Source organism: Ahaetulla prasina, chromosome 1 (assembly GCF_028640845.1).
Source record: "Ahaetulla prasina isolate Xishuangbanna chromosome 1, ASM2864084v1, whole genome shotgun sequence".
Lineage (NCBI taxonomy): Eukaryota > Metazoa > Chordata > Lepidosauria > Squamata > Colubridae > Ahaetulla > Ahaetulla prasina.
This window is the reverse complement of record NC_080539.1, coordinates 86,971,286-86,985,705: the sequence shown is the minus strand read 5'-3', so window position 1 is coordinate 86,985,705 and position 14,420 is coordinate 86,971,286. Positions and strand designations below refer to the sequence as shown.

At 41.9% G+C, this 14,420-nt stretch overlaps 1 protein-coding gene across 5 annotated transcripts in view; it reads left to right on the top strand.

The window, feature by feature from the left end:
* The window catches only part of SMOC2 (SPARC related modular calcium binding 2), a 163,510-nt gene that overhangs the window by 59,828 nt on the left and 89,262 nt on the right, over positions 1 to 14,420 (top strand). The gene's annotated exons all lie outside the window — the stretch shown is intronic.

The window sequence follows — 14,420 nt, the reverse complement described above, 5'->3', positions numbered from 1 at the left end:
GAGTGTTCTCGGGGTGGGCTGCTGGGGGTTTGCAGGGGTTCCGGAGAACCTCTAGCTAAGAGTCTGTGCCGTTCGGAAATCCCACTCCTGGATGGCCCCGCCCACCCAGCCCCTCCCCTCCCAGGAGTCCCCACGCGGCCTATTTTGAATGCGGGTAAGTGAAGGGTGTATGTGGAGGCTCGGGAGGGTGCAAAATGGGCCTACTAGAAGTTTGGGAAGGGCAGGTGTTTTGGCCCTCCTGGAGGCTCGAGGAAAGCCTCCACAGCCCGGGGAGGGCAAAAACGCCCCCACCTGATTAGGGGCTGATTAGGTCACGTCCACCCAGCAACCGGGCAGAGAACCCCTTGCTAAAAATTTCGAAGCCCACCCTAGAGTGTTCTGGAGTCACACATATATGTAATGTGCTCCATGAACAAACTCAACATACCAGACTCAGCATCTAAGTATCAGTAACTCTGAAAATGTCAAAGGAGAACTTTGCCTTTAAAATTGTCCTGTCTTCTTCCCTTTAAATCATTAATAACTGAAGGTAGTGGCCAGGTTAAGATTTATCTCTTTTTCTTTCCTGCTAAATGTCTATGGAGATTCTCAATCACCCAGGTGATGGTTATCCCAATGGTACTTTTTCCAAAGGGAAGTGGACTTTGTTTTTTCTTCCCTGAAGATGTTTTGCTTCTCATCTTAGAAGCTTGTTCAGAACTCATCAAAAACATCAGAAGTTCAGATCTGAAGAAGGGTCTTGAATCAGAAGAAAAAACAAAAACCAGTTGCCTTTTGAAAAAGCAACTTTTTAAATAGTTTCCTGATAGTTTTATGGCCTGTTAATTGGATTCAGCAATCATCTTATCTGGGGAAAGTTCTTTAAAAAATACTGCAAAGGAATTAGTTTGGTCATCCTGTATAAGGGAGCTTCCTAGCTTGTTTTCTGCACTGGATCTTGAACTCTCATCCTTGAATCTTGCCCTGAAAGCACGAATTCTCTCTCAAATCTATTGACCCTCATGCTATTTACAGCATCTTTGTAATTTTCCATCCACATCACTGCCTCATTTTTCAACACTTTCTTTCCCCAACCCTCAATTCTGGCTTTGTATGCATTTGTTCTTAAGACTTGGTCTTGTGCAGCAAGAATTACCAACTCTTTCTCTTTCTTTAGCTTTTCTCTTAGCCTTTGTTAATTCTTGTTGTTATCTGCTTAACTGTTGTTGTTGTTGTTGTTGTTGTTGTTGTTGTTGTTGTTGTTGTTGTTGTTGTTGTTGTTCTTCTTCTTCTTCTTCTTCTTCTTCTTCTTCTTCTTCTTCTTCTTCTTCTTCTCCTCCTCCTCCTCCTCCTCCTCCTCCTCCTCCTCCTCCTCCTCCTCCTCCTCCTTCTTCCTCTTCGTATGTGTGCTAACCATGTAATCCTTGCCTCTTTTTCCGTTCTTCATTTGGTCCTTCTTGTATGCCACTTTGGTCTCTCTGGTATTCAGCAAGCTTTCTTTCTGTTCTTCACTGTCCTTCAGATATTCTTCCAATGCTCTTTTTTTCCTTCAACTGTCTGGTGTTATTAATAATTCTTTTCCTATTATTTTTCCAGATTTTGGTAACTCTAATAACCTTAAATTTTGAAGACTCTGTTACTTGAAACTTATTGGAGACCAGTCAAACATGCCTTTTCCAGCCGAGTTGTCCTGGTTTCAGAACCTCAAAGATTGCAGCACATTTCACCAGTTGAAGGTCTTTCTTATTATATGATGAAAGTGAAGGACACGGTGGTGGCTCAGGCCGCGGTGTGGCTCAGGCTGTTAGAAGCCTGTTATTAAAAAAACACAGCTGCCTGCAATTACTGCAGGTTCTAGTCCCACCAGGTCCAAGGTTGACTCAGCCTTCCATCCTTTATAAGGTAGGTAAAATGAGGACCCAGATTGTTGGGGGGGCAATAAGTTGACTTTGTAAATATACAAATAGAATGAGACTATTGCCTTACACACTGTAAGCCGCCCTGAGTCTCCGGAGAAGGGCGGGATATAAATGTAAACAAAAAAATAAATAAATCTTTTTTGTAGTAGATAGATTCTGTGCTCGCTGCTGCACTGGCTGTGAAATGAGCAAAATCGCTAGATGTCAGGGTTCTGACTGATGCCCTAATGAAAGCAGGAGCCTCAAACAAAGTTTCAAGAAAAATCCAGTTGTTTATTAGGAGCAACATGTCGGCACAGACCTAGTGAAGCCAGCTCTGACCCCACTCAGTTCGCGCCTTGCCTCTGATCCTATTTCCCCTTCCCCCAAGGTGTGTCATCAGTCACATTCCCCAATGAAGCAATTTCGCAGGTTGTAGAAGTCACTCCCTCTGGCCGTTACTGGTTTCTGTGGAGATGGCCTTGACTTTGGCCTTCTGTGGCCTTGACTTTGGCCTTGACTTTGGCCATCTTCTGTGGAGATGGCCTTGACTTTCTAGGATGTGAGTTGTTTTGAGTGAGGTGCAAATTCCTCGATGCAGCTGCGAGGCTTGACTCCCCATCCCCCTGCCTATGGCAAGTTGGGATCAGGTTAGGGAAGCTCCACGGGTTGACACTAGATTTGGTGAGAGAAAATGAAGATGGAGTCATGCCAAAAATTTCTCCTGCATTTTTCCCCATCAACTATAATTCAGTTTGATATTCATAATTTACTTTTGAAATTTGAATTTAGATTTATAGTTATATGGTTAAAAAAAATTCTTCTATTTTGTAAGGAACAAAAAGGACAAGGGATCTGTCTATCATTGTCAATGCTTTTTAGTCTCCTCAGCTTCCTACTCTTTAATTCAGTTCCAAGAGGAAAACATCATGAAGAAATTCACCTCATTGGACTTTTTCAGAGAAAGAGATGTGGGCAAACAAGGAGGCTTCCAAGTGATATCAAGACATATAATTAAAAGTAACAATAGTGGCACAGACAAATACTGCCCCTCCAATAATAAAAAAAACTACCCATCATGAAGAGAAATTGGAAATAAGTTCTCAAATGTTCTAACAAAGTATTCTTCAAACAGCCTGGTGCTGCTATAAAAGTGACAGACTTTATAAACATTAAAAAGAAATGTAGAAGGAATCTTTCAGCCACCTCAAAAAACAGCATTAACTAAACACAACACAAATCACCACTCGACAGATTTTCTTCTGGCGAGGGACAGAATAGCTCCTGGAATTTTTTCTGAATGCCATCCTTCCCCTCCCCAAATATCAGGTTTGCTTTCTCTGGAATTCTGGGTGGAATTTGTGTTCAGCCTTCTCATGATCAGGCCCATTGAATTCGGTTTGGCAATTAATCATGCAACTCATCAGTGATGAGTGTGCTGGTTCAGCTCAGCTCTCAAAGCTGCCTGCCAGTGCTATGTGCTATGTGGTGAGGTGAATGATTGTTGTTTCCCCTCAATGATGGTGATTGGGGTGACTCAGTGTTGGAGGCACCAGTAGCTATTTGTCTATGCCAACACCTAATGCTAAGCCTGCCGCTATGTGGATTCATGTGAGAGGTTGGATGTGTGTAAGATATTCTCCTTCATAGCAAATCACAAGGAATTTCCCCCCACCCCACCCCATCTGCTGACTGAGTCCCCCAGCTGTTAGTAATGAACTGAGATGAAAGGTTTCAGTCCCTGAATGGCATCTCTTCAGCTTACACCTCAAGCATCTTCAAATCGCACATCTGCAATCACTGCCAGCTTACTGGGTCTTGTCTCGATTGTGAGCAATATTTATAACAGACGTGTCTAATGGAGATAAAACAGATTTCTTTTTCTGCTGAGTGGTCAAGGCAGCAACATGAATATCTACTGTAGCTTCTTCTCCTGGCCAATGAATGGAAATAGCAAGAATCCAGTTTAGCCTTTCTGCGCAATTGGCAGATTCCTAAATTAAATTGAGGAAACTTTCAGTTTTCAAGGCTGGCTTTGACAAAGTGCTAGCATATATAGGTATTGCGGAATGGATTAGACCAGTGGTAGTCAACCTGGTCCCTACCGCCCACTAGTGGGCATTCCAGCTTCCATGGTGGGCGGTAGGAGTTTTGTCCGATACTGAAGCACTTTCCTTTTTGTTTTAATTTAATTGACTTTTTAAAAAAATTTCATAGCATTATTTAAAAACATTTTCATTAGGTTTTCATAAAATTTTCCGTGACAATTTAATTTTCTGAAAATATACTATTTGTATCGCCCGGGCATAAGTTTAGTTCACGTTGCATAAGTAAAACTAAATGGCGCTATAGTGCGACCGCAAACAAAAGAGCCTCATCCCAGAATAGCTCGCGCATCTCCCTCCACACCACCCAGCTATAACAGACAAGCAGAACTGGTAGCCGGTGCCCCCCCCCCCAAACCCAATCCATGATGCACAAGAGGCATGCTGAGACGACGATACACGGCAAATTACTGTGGGAACTGGTGGGTGGTTAGAAAATTTTACTACTAACAGAGATACAAAAGTGGGCGGTAGGTATAAAAAGGTTGACTACCCCTGGATTAGACTTTGGAGCATCCTTTATTTGTTAATAATAATTATTATGAGCTTTTTTCTCTTTGTAGGTCAGTGGATTTTATGGATCTAATGGAACATGGGCTTGCACAGCTGATTGGTTCCCATGGTATCTCAAGCAGAAGTTCCTATAAATAATCTATGTTTTTGAAATTCCCAATCCCGCCCCCCCAGGAAAGCACATTTTGTAGCCTACCAGATCAACTCTTCAAAAGAAAATCCTTTCTTCATTTATTCAGAAGGAAGAGAGTACTCTGGCTTTCTTTTGCTTTCAGTAGCTTAGCAGAGTGACTGGGATGTGGGAGAAGCTAAAATCCTTATCAGAATAAGGGTACAAATTCCAGAACCTATACATTTAGTATGGTTGGTCATATGGTTAGCCAGATATTTAGACTGGAATTGGCATTTTTATCAATCTGTTGAGCTCTCCCCAAGGACATGGGATGGACAGATGTTTTATGGTGTTAAAAGTATCCTTGCAGGATGTAAGTTGTTACAAGTAAAGAAGTTCTTCGCAATTGACAGGTATTGACTTAGTCAATGTTGATGGTGTTCAAGTGGTACTCTAGATGTTTGGGGATTGCACCCAAGGCACCCATGATTATTGGTACTAGCATTACTTTCTTTTTCCACAGTTGTTTTAGTTCTCATGAATAAAGACAAATAGTGTAGTGGATGATGTTGCAGAATCCAATCTGGGATTGGGACCAGATGTTTAGCCTTCCAAGCTTTCAGACTCATGCTGAAATCCATCTTCAGGGCACTTCTCTCTAGCAGAGTGTGATCGATCCAGATTATATTCTATTTTATGTCTACATGTAGGTTTTTCTATTTTATGATTTTCTTCAATTCTTTCTCTTCTCTTCTGCTATCTCTAGGTATTGCAATGTTCACTATCCAGACTGTTTTGTCTTTCTTATCGACAATTGTTAAGACCAGGGGTGTTATGTGGCAAGTGCTTGTCTGTTTGAATTCTAAAGACTCAGAGCATTTTAGCTTCTTCATTTTCTATTGCTTTGTCTATTTTGTGATCTCACCAGATCTTGCTTGCAGACAAATGGTATTTTTTTGCAAATATTCCAGGGCACCATTGTTGCTACTTTGTCACGCTGTAGTTTGCGGTCAGTCTGTGTAGATTACCATGCAGTGGCTAACTAGGTGGTTCACTGTTTCTTCAGCTTCTTTGCAGAGAATGCTTGAACAATTTGTTATAGTCAGCATCACCACTTTACTCATCATCTATAACTCCAGATAAGTTATATATACATTAAAAAGCACCATTCCAAAAATTATCCTTTGAAGATCCAGACAAATCTCACGGTGAGAAATTTTCATTTATTCCAATTCCTTTTTAAAAAAAAAACTATTAGAGGGCTTTGTCTTTTTTGCCATAACACTGAACTCAGGAGATGTTAGCAGAGATATTGTCAAAGACTGTTTGAAAGTCCAAGCATGCAATATCTATTGGGACATCTTGTTTGTGTGGTTGTGTTAATGTCATTTTGGTTCTTTTTTTCACAAAGCTTACTTTTTAGGAAATTGTTTATTTCCCCTTTAATAATACTTTTGATCAGTGAAGGAGTAGTTGATAAACAGAAGATGCATATTTTCAGAGAAATAAATTGCAAACTTATGTTTAAGAATTATTTAAGACTTCTTGAGTAGATACCATCTTAATCCAGGGATTTATTTAGCTTTAGTTTCTCATTTTGCTTTTAACTCTTATTACCCCTATTTGTCTCAGTTCATCAGATGTTCCCTCTGAAATACCATAGCCAGCTCAAGCAAGATCTCTGTCTTATGTCTTTAACAGTGAAGACAGAAGCAAATAATTCATTCTGCTTTTCTACTACCTCCTCCTCCTTCTTTTAGAAGACATTTAATTGTCTCGTCATCTAACAGCCCAATGGCTTCTGTGGTCTGTTTCCTATTCCAGATATACTTGAAAAATGTTTTATTACTTGCCTAAATGAGCTTTCTCATATGCTCCTGAAAGTGCTTTTTTTATTTTTTATCACTTGTTTTCATTTCCTTTGATAGAGTTCCTATATATTCTTATCTGGGCTTTTTTTTTAATGACAACTTTCACCTTGTTTGTTAACCACACTTGGTGATTTCTTTGTCTTTGTGATATCTTACATAAAGTATTCTTCCCACTTGAGAGTCTCTAATATAGTAATTTTGAATTATTTCCAAGTATTTTGGAGTGGACTATTTCTACTTATTTTTTCCTTTTAATTCCTTTAGGTTTTGGAAATGGTTCTTCTTTTATTTTATTTATTTATTTATAGTTTAATTTCTATACCGCCCTTCTCCCGAAGGACTCAGGGCGGTTTACAGCCTTATTAAAAACACAAATAATACATAATATAAATAACAAATTTAAAACGAATTTAAAACAAATATTAAATAGGCCTAATTTAACTAAACGGTCATAGACTGACATAAAAACCCTTAAAATTTAAAATTATAATTAAAATGCACTCAGGCTAGTCTGAAGTTAAATGTCACTTTACCAGTGGTGAAATCCAGCTGGATCTATCCGGCTCACGGGATCTGGTAGGGCCGGCAGCGGGGAGATCGACCCACCTGCCAGGACGTCATCACGTCCCATTTTTTGCCCTCTGCACATGCGCAGAAGCCTCTGTGCATGCGCAGAAGAGGCACATGTGAGCGTAGCAAGTGGACAGGTGCGCGCGGGCTCTCATTTCCGATCCGATAGGGAAGATAAGTGCATTTTATCCTGCACTTTACTCGTATTTTTAAGTAAATTATTTCCTTACCTAAATAGAAAAACAGAATAAGCACGCGTTGTCCTAACTTACTGAAAAAAAGTGACTTACAACATTTTTCACACTTATGACCATTGCAGTATCCCCAGGGTCATATGATTTACATTCAGATGCTTGGCAACTGACTCACATTTGTGACAATGTGTCCCGGGCTCATCTGGTCACCTTTTGCAACCTTCTGACAAGCAGAGTCAATGGGTAAACCCAGATTCACTTAACTTACTAACTTAACAACTACCATGATTCACTTAATAAATGTAGCAAGAAAGGTCATAAAATGGGGCAAAATTCACTGAACAAATGTCTCACTAAACAATGGAAAATTTGGGCTCAATTTTGGTCGTAAGTTGAGGACTACTATACTGTTGTGACCTACACCCAAGTAGTTATTACCAGACACAATCAGTCCTAAACAAACATATTTTATTAGAACAGCTGACAATTACTTCATTTTCAGTTTAGTCCAGATTAAGTCCAAAACAAATTCTTCATAAACAGTCCTTCCGCCTTATCACCAACGTTTGTCTACTTTGGCACCCTGCCAAAGGCTTTTCTTGGTAAAAGTTCAGAAGCAAGACACACCGACAAGAAACAAATGTAGCAATGTTGCTTTCCTACAAAGATCTCAAGAGCCGTTGCTGCTCTTTTAAGCCTTATGGCCTTACTCCCGAGTCTTCCTTTTTGCTTTAGCTGCTGTTGTCTTCTGGCAGCTCTTTGCATGCATGCACTAGGAACAGGCTCCTCCTGTTCCTCTGCCTCTCTGCTATCCACCTCTGGAGTCTCTAGAGTCCGCGCATCGCTGCCAGATGGCCCTGGCCCCATCTCTGCCTCTGACGCAGAGCCCTTGTCTGGGCCTTCCCCTGACTCCAGGACTGACCCATTGTCCTCCTCAGCCTCCTCACTATCCGACTCTGCTGCCAGCTCTGCAGACTGCTGGCGGACCACAACATGTATTTCCTTTCTTCTATGTACTTTGGGGGCTTTGATTGTGGCAGTACCCCCAAAGTGATCTGCCCCATGTCCTTGTTGTGTCTCAACAAGGCAAAATACAGCTATGTCTAGGACTAAGGAGCAGCTTTCCTTTTACCTCATTTGGTATAAGCCTTGTAAAAATCTTCCTTATCTGGTTGGTTTTGGGTCGTAATATGACTTGGTTCCTCCCATAACTATCCACCCTCCCTCTCTCTCCCACCCTCTCTCTCTCTCTCTCTCTCTCTCTCTCCTCCCTTTTTGCTCCTTTGCTGGCATATTTTTTCCCCCTGTTCTGATGGCAGATTATGGAAGCAGCTGACCGATCGTGGTTTAGGTTGGAAGAAAGCAATTTAATTGGCAGAAGTGGCTGGAGCTGCCTTGAGTGCTTACATAAGCAGAAAAGAGTGTAAATCTAACAAGTTTTTTTTTTTAATATGCCTTATCTTAACTCCCTCAAACCACTGAATTTGTTAGTTGGGATTTCATTTTTAAGTTAATTTAGTAGACAAGTGCCTTTGAAAAAAAACACCAAAAAAGCCAAAAACCCTAAAATCTAGTAATCATCTCTTTTAAAAAAGTAACACCAGTTTAACAGCTTCCAGGTTTTTGATGTGGAAAGGAACTATAAGAGTCTTACTACTTATAGATAACAGCCACAGGATAGAGGTGAGGGAGTCTGAATAATATTATTCTGAAGATGTAAGAGAGAGGAAGGGAAAGAGACATGGAGGTGAGGGAAAGGCAGGAAACCCAGAACTGTCCAAATTGTGTGAACTGATTGTATGTTTCAGATTAGTACCATCTGTTCAAAAGGTTTGTGGAGTTAAATAAATTCTGTGTGTTTGGTTCAAGAGCAGTTAAGCATCTGTGTCCTGCCTTAGGATACATTTTGCTTCAAACATTCCATATTGACGATTTTCTAAATAGCCTTCCTTGAATGATAAATGTTGTTTTGATTTGTTAAATTAATGTCATATACTGTATGATTATACGACATTAATCAAATAAATAGCTGAACAAACAGGGGATAATTTTGTATGTGATTATGCTATGGAATTTCTTTACAATGCAGCATTTTTACAATGCCCCACTGAAATTAATTTAGTCACACAGCATGTGGTTATTTTCTTGTGATTAAATGAGAATGTTTAAAAGACATATTTCTAGTTTTACATTTTCTGGGTTAAATATTTAATATCAAATGGCCTATAAAACTAAGCTACAACTTGATTTCGTGGCCTGTTTGTGCAACCAGGGAGCCTTCCATTCCCCTGAATAAATCTTGATAGTCTCACCCATATATCTGTTCAGAAATCAACTATAATTTCATATCCCTACATCTGTTCTGCTGCCTAAGATTCTGCTGCTAAATTATGAGCAAGAAATCAATGCAGCTGGATTTATTTTATTGTTACGATGTACAGAATTGGTGAGATTAGTTTGTTGTCTGCTGAGTATATTATTAAAAAGAAAGTGAAAAGTACAATTAGAATTTTGAGAAATAAGCATCAGATACCGTGACTTTGAAGCTGGCTTATTTTCCTAAACATATTAACCTTGATTAACCACTGTTAGCCAGACTCAGACAAAAAAAAAATTGACACTACTTAAAGATTGAAAACGAATACAGGTAATCCTTGACTTCTGACTACAACTGAACCCAAAATTTTCACTGCAAAGCAAGGCAGTTTTCAAGTGAGTTTTGCTCCATTTTAGGACCCTTTTTGCCACAATTGTTAAGCAAATCATTGCCATTATTATCTGAATCACAAGATTGTGAAGTGAAACTGGTTTCCCCCATTGACTTTGCTTGTTAGAATCTGGCTGTTGTTGTTAGTTGCGAAGTCGTGTTCGACCCATCGCAACCCCATGGACAACGTTCCTCCAGGCCTTCCTGTCCTCTACCATCCTCTGGAGTCCATTTAAGCTTACCCCTACTGCTTCAGTGACTCCATCCAGCCACCTCATTCTCTGTTGTCCCTTTCTTCTTTGCCCTCAATCTTTCCCAGCATTAGGCTCTTCTCCAGTGAGTCCTTCCTTCCCATTAGGTGGCCAAAGTATTTCAGTTTCATCTTCAGGACCTGGCCTTCTAAAGAGCAGTCAGGGATGATCTGCTCTAGGACTGACTTGTTTGTTCGCCTTGCAGTCCAAGGGACTCGCAGGAGTCTTCTCCAGCACTAGAGTTCAAAGGCCTCAATTCTTTGGCACTCAGCCTTTCTTATGGTCCAACTTTCACAGCCATAAATTGCAACTGGGAAAACCATAGCTTTGACTATATGCACTTTTGTTGGCAGGGTGATGTCTCTGCTTTTTAGTACTCTGTCTAGATTTACCATAGCTTTCCTCCCCAGGAGCAAGCGTCTTTTAATATCTTTGCTGCAGTCCCCATCTGTGATGATCTTGGAGCCCAGGAAAATAAATCTGTCACAACCTCCATTTCTTCCCCATCTATCTGCCAGGAATTGAGAAGGCCGGATGCCATGATCTTAGTTTTCTTAATGTTGAGTTTCAAGCCAACTTTTGCACTCTCCTCCTTCACCTGTATCAAGAGGCTTTTTAGTTAATCTTCGCTTTCTGCCATTAGAGTGGTATCATCTGCATATCTGAGGTTGTTGATATTTCTCCCGGCAATCTTAATTCCAACTTTTGATTCATCCAGCCCTGCCTTTCTCATGATGTGCTCTGCATATAAGTGAAATAGGCAGGGTGATATATACAGCCTTGCCAGACTCCTTTCCCAATTTTGAACCAATCAGTGGTTCCGTGTCCAGTTCTCACTGTTGCTTCTTGACCCGCATACAGGTTTCTCAAGAGACAAATAAGATGGTCTGGTACTCTCATCTCTTTAAGAACTTGCCACAATTTGTTGTGATCCACACAATCAAAGACTTTAGCATAGTCAATGAAGCAGAAGTAGATGTTTTTCTGGAACTCCCTAGAAGCTGGGTGGGAAGGTTACAAATGATAATCTCATGACTCCAGGACAATGCAACTGTCATAAATACATGCCAGTTGCCAAGTGCCCTAATTTTGATTGTGTGACCCTGAGGAAGCTGCAACGATCATGTGAAAAATGATCACAAGTAATTTTTTTTTCAGTGCCATTGTAAATTCAGATGGACACTAAATGAATGGTTTTAGATCAAGGGCTTTCTGTACTCGAAGCCATAAGGTTAAAAAAAGGGCAAACACCTGGTTAATATAGCATACCCTAATGCAGTGATGACTAACCTTTTCTGGATCGAGTGCCCAAAGCACATGCGCATGCCTGAACCCCCCAAATGCATAGTTGTCGTGTCCCACTCCTCTGCTGACGGCCGGGTCAGGGAAATCCGAATCAGGCGTGCCTCTGCAGCTCTGCCAAAGTCCTAGCAAAGTCCTCAAGGCAGGCAGGAGACCAGAAAGTGACTTCAGCAAGATATGTTCGACTTTGCCTGACTCAGAGAATGCCAGAAAGCAGATCCTTTATATAGGCCATGGGGTGTGGCTCCATGACTCAGCACTTATCCAGGCCTGCCCCTCCCTTCCTTCTGACGCCGCCGCCTATCAATTCTTCTGAAGCGAGGGTCATTCCAGTCGGCAGCTGTTGGTAATTGACCTCCCTCAGGCTCACATGCTGTGGGGGAGGGGGAGGGGTCTAGTTGCTCCGTTTGCCTGGGCATGGAGCCAGGGCTGGGGCCGGGAGGTGCTTCCTCCTCCTCAGCCTGTCTGGGCATGGAGCCAGGGCTGGGGCCGGGAGGTGCTTCCTCCTCCTCAGCCTGTCTGGGCATGGAGCCAGGGCTGGGGCCGGGAGGCATACTAGGATATTCCTCAGCGTTCGGAAGCAGTTTAGAAGGCCCCGGCTGCGGTGAGAGCGGGCAAGACACAACAATAGTGCACTGTGCCTCCCAGCATGCGCCCCACCACCCACATATGCACACACAGAGCCCCGCATGCGCTTCACCCCCCCTGCAATGCCCCGCCCCCGCACATGCGCATGTTCCCCCTGCATGTGCCCTGCCCCCGCACATGCGCATGTTCCCCCTGCATGTGCCCTGCCCCCGCACATGTGCACGCAGCTCTCCCGCATGCTCCCTGTGCATGCGTGGCAGAGACCCAAAAACTAGCTGGCCGGCAGGAGGCACGCACATGCGCGGCACAGCTGAACTGGGGTGTTCCCACAGAGAGGGCGCTGTGTGCCACCTCTGGCACGCATGCCATAGGTTTGCCATCACAGCTCTAATGTGATCTTAGTGAATATCTTGCTATCATCTTCGCAGGTGAATATTTTTTGACTTTAGTGGAAACATTAAAAAAGCTATCAATTTCTTGATTGTTAAATTGGCGGTCTTAAGAACGCATTGTGAGATTGTGATGCAGATTCCATCCACTATTGATTTGTATGCAACATTGTGATGTATGTTTGAAAGGATGAAGCTTATACCTTAATGTCACAATGCACAATTCAGCATCTTGACAACATTCTGGCTAAGCATTGATGCATAGCAATAGCACTTACTTATATATCATTTTCTAGCACTTTACAATCCTCTCTAAGAGATTTACAAAGTAAGATGTTACCCCCAACAATCTGCGTTTTCATTTTGCCAACCTCAAAGGGTGGAAAGCTGAGTAAACCTTAAGCTAATCAGGACTGAACTGCTGCTGGCAGTCATCAGAGTTAGCCAGCAATACTGCATTCTAACCAATGTGCCACCATGGCATATGGTTTACATAATTATTGGATCAGCTGGTTGAACTTAACCAATAGAACTTGGTTACTTCATTGTGTTTCAGTTCATTGTGTTTTACTTCATTTATATTTATATGATGAATCATATCCATAACCTGGAATCTAACTGAATCCAATGCAATATTGGGAATATTTTCAGTTAAAAATTGTTTTCTTTTGCTAAGGTCAATAAACACCTGCATTTCAAAACCATTTGCTTAAATTGACCAAACTTTGTCGATGTTTTGCTAATCCTAGTTTTAGAACACCAGTATTTCTACTCTGTTAAATGTATTGTTTTAACAATTTCAGAAGTCATATAAGAGACCTTGGAGTTACATCCAGATATTTATACACTCTAAATATTAGATATACTGTAAAGGGGAAAGCTGGCTTCTTTTGGTGATAATTCATATAGAAGAACAGTTTATAATTCTATCAGCACTAAATCTTTGGTGCAATCCATTTTATATCCTACGGAAGAATAGATCCCAATGCATTTTAGTGGAATTTGCTCCTGAGCAAATGTATAATCATAACCCTCCTGTGTTGGAATTTAGATTGCTTTTCCTTTTGACATTTAAACCACATCTGCAGTAAAAATGAAGACAGAAGTCCACCGAAAAGGAGATTTATTTTCAGTTAAAACACTTGCTTCATTAAAACCACATGTCAGTAAGTAGCACATGAGCAAACATATGAGTTTAGGCTAAGGCATATGGTGCAAAAGCTGTGCTGACCATTGCACTTTATTTTGTGTGAAGAATGGAAGACTTCTCTAATATACAGCAAAAACAAAGCCAATTATGGAATGTGTTTTAAAGCAGGGGTCACCAATCTTTCGGACCTCAGGGACCACTAAATTCATAATTTTAAATCCCGCGGACAACTAATATGATCTGCCTAATGACTGGCTGGGTGGGTGTGGCTAGGGGGTCATGTGACTGGGTGGGTGTGGCCAACTCAATGTCACTCACATCAAGGGATGCCTCACTGGCCTCTACTTGCCCCTCCCCTGCCAACCACTCCTTTCCGCCCTGCCCAGGCTCTGTAGGGTCCCAACAGGAAGCAGTTGTCGGAACTAAGCAGCCACCATGAGAAAGAATTGGCAAAACAGCTGGCTCAGTTCAAATTGTATCTGACTGAGAAGGAAGCTCAGCAGAAACACCTCACTGAGGACTATGAGCATAGGCTTTCCAAGCAGAGAGAAGACCTGCGGGAGTGCAAGGCCAGGTACCACCCCCCTGGAACTAAGCAGCCACCATGAGTTGGTCAGCCACTTCCAGGTCATGATGCAGTCCCCACTGGAACAAGGCCCTCTGGCTCTTCACCACCAGCAGCACTTCCCTCCAGCCTTCGCCCAAAGCCCCACACCAGGAGGCTGAAGCAGACCCCAAGTCGGAATTTCTGCCTCCCTCCAACCCACACAAAAAGACCCCAGATGGGGGAC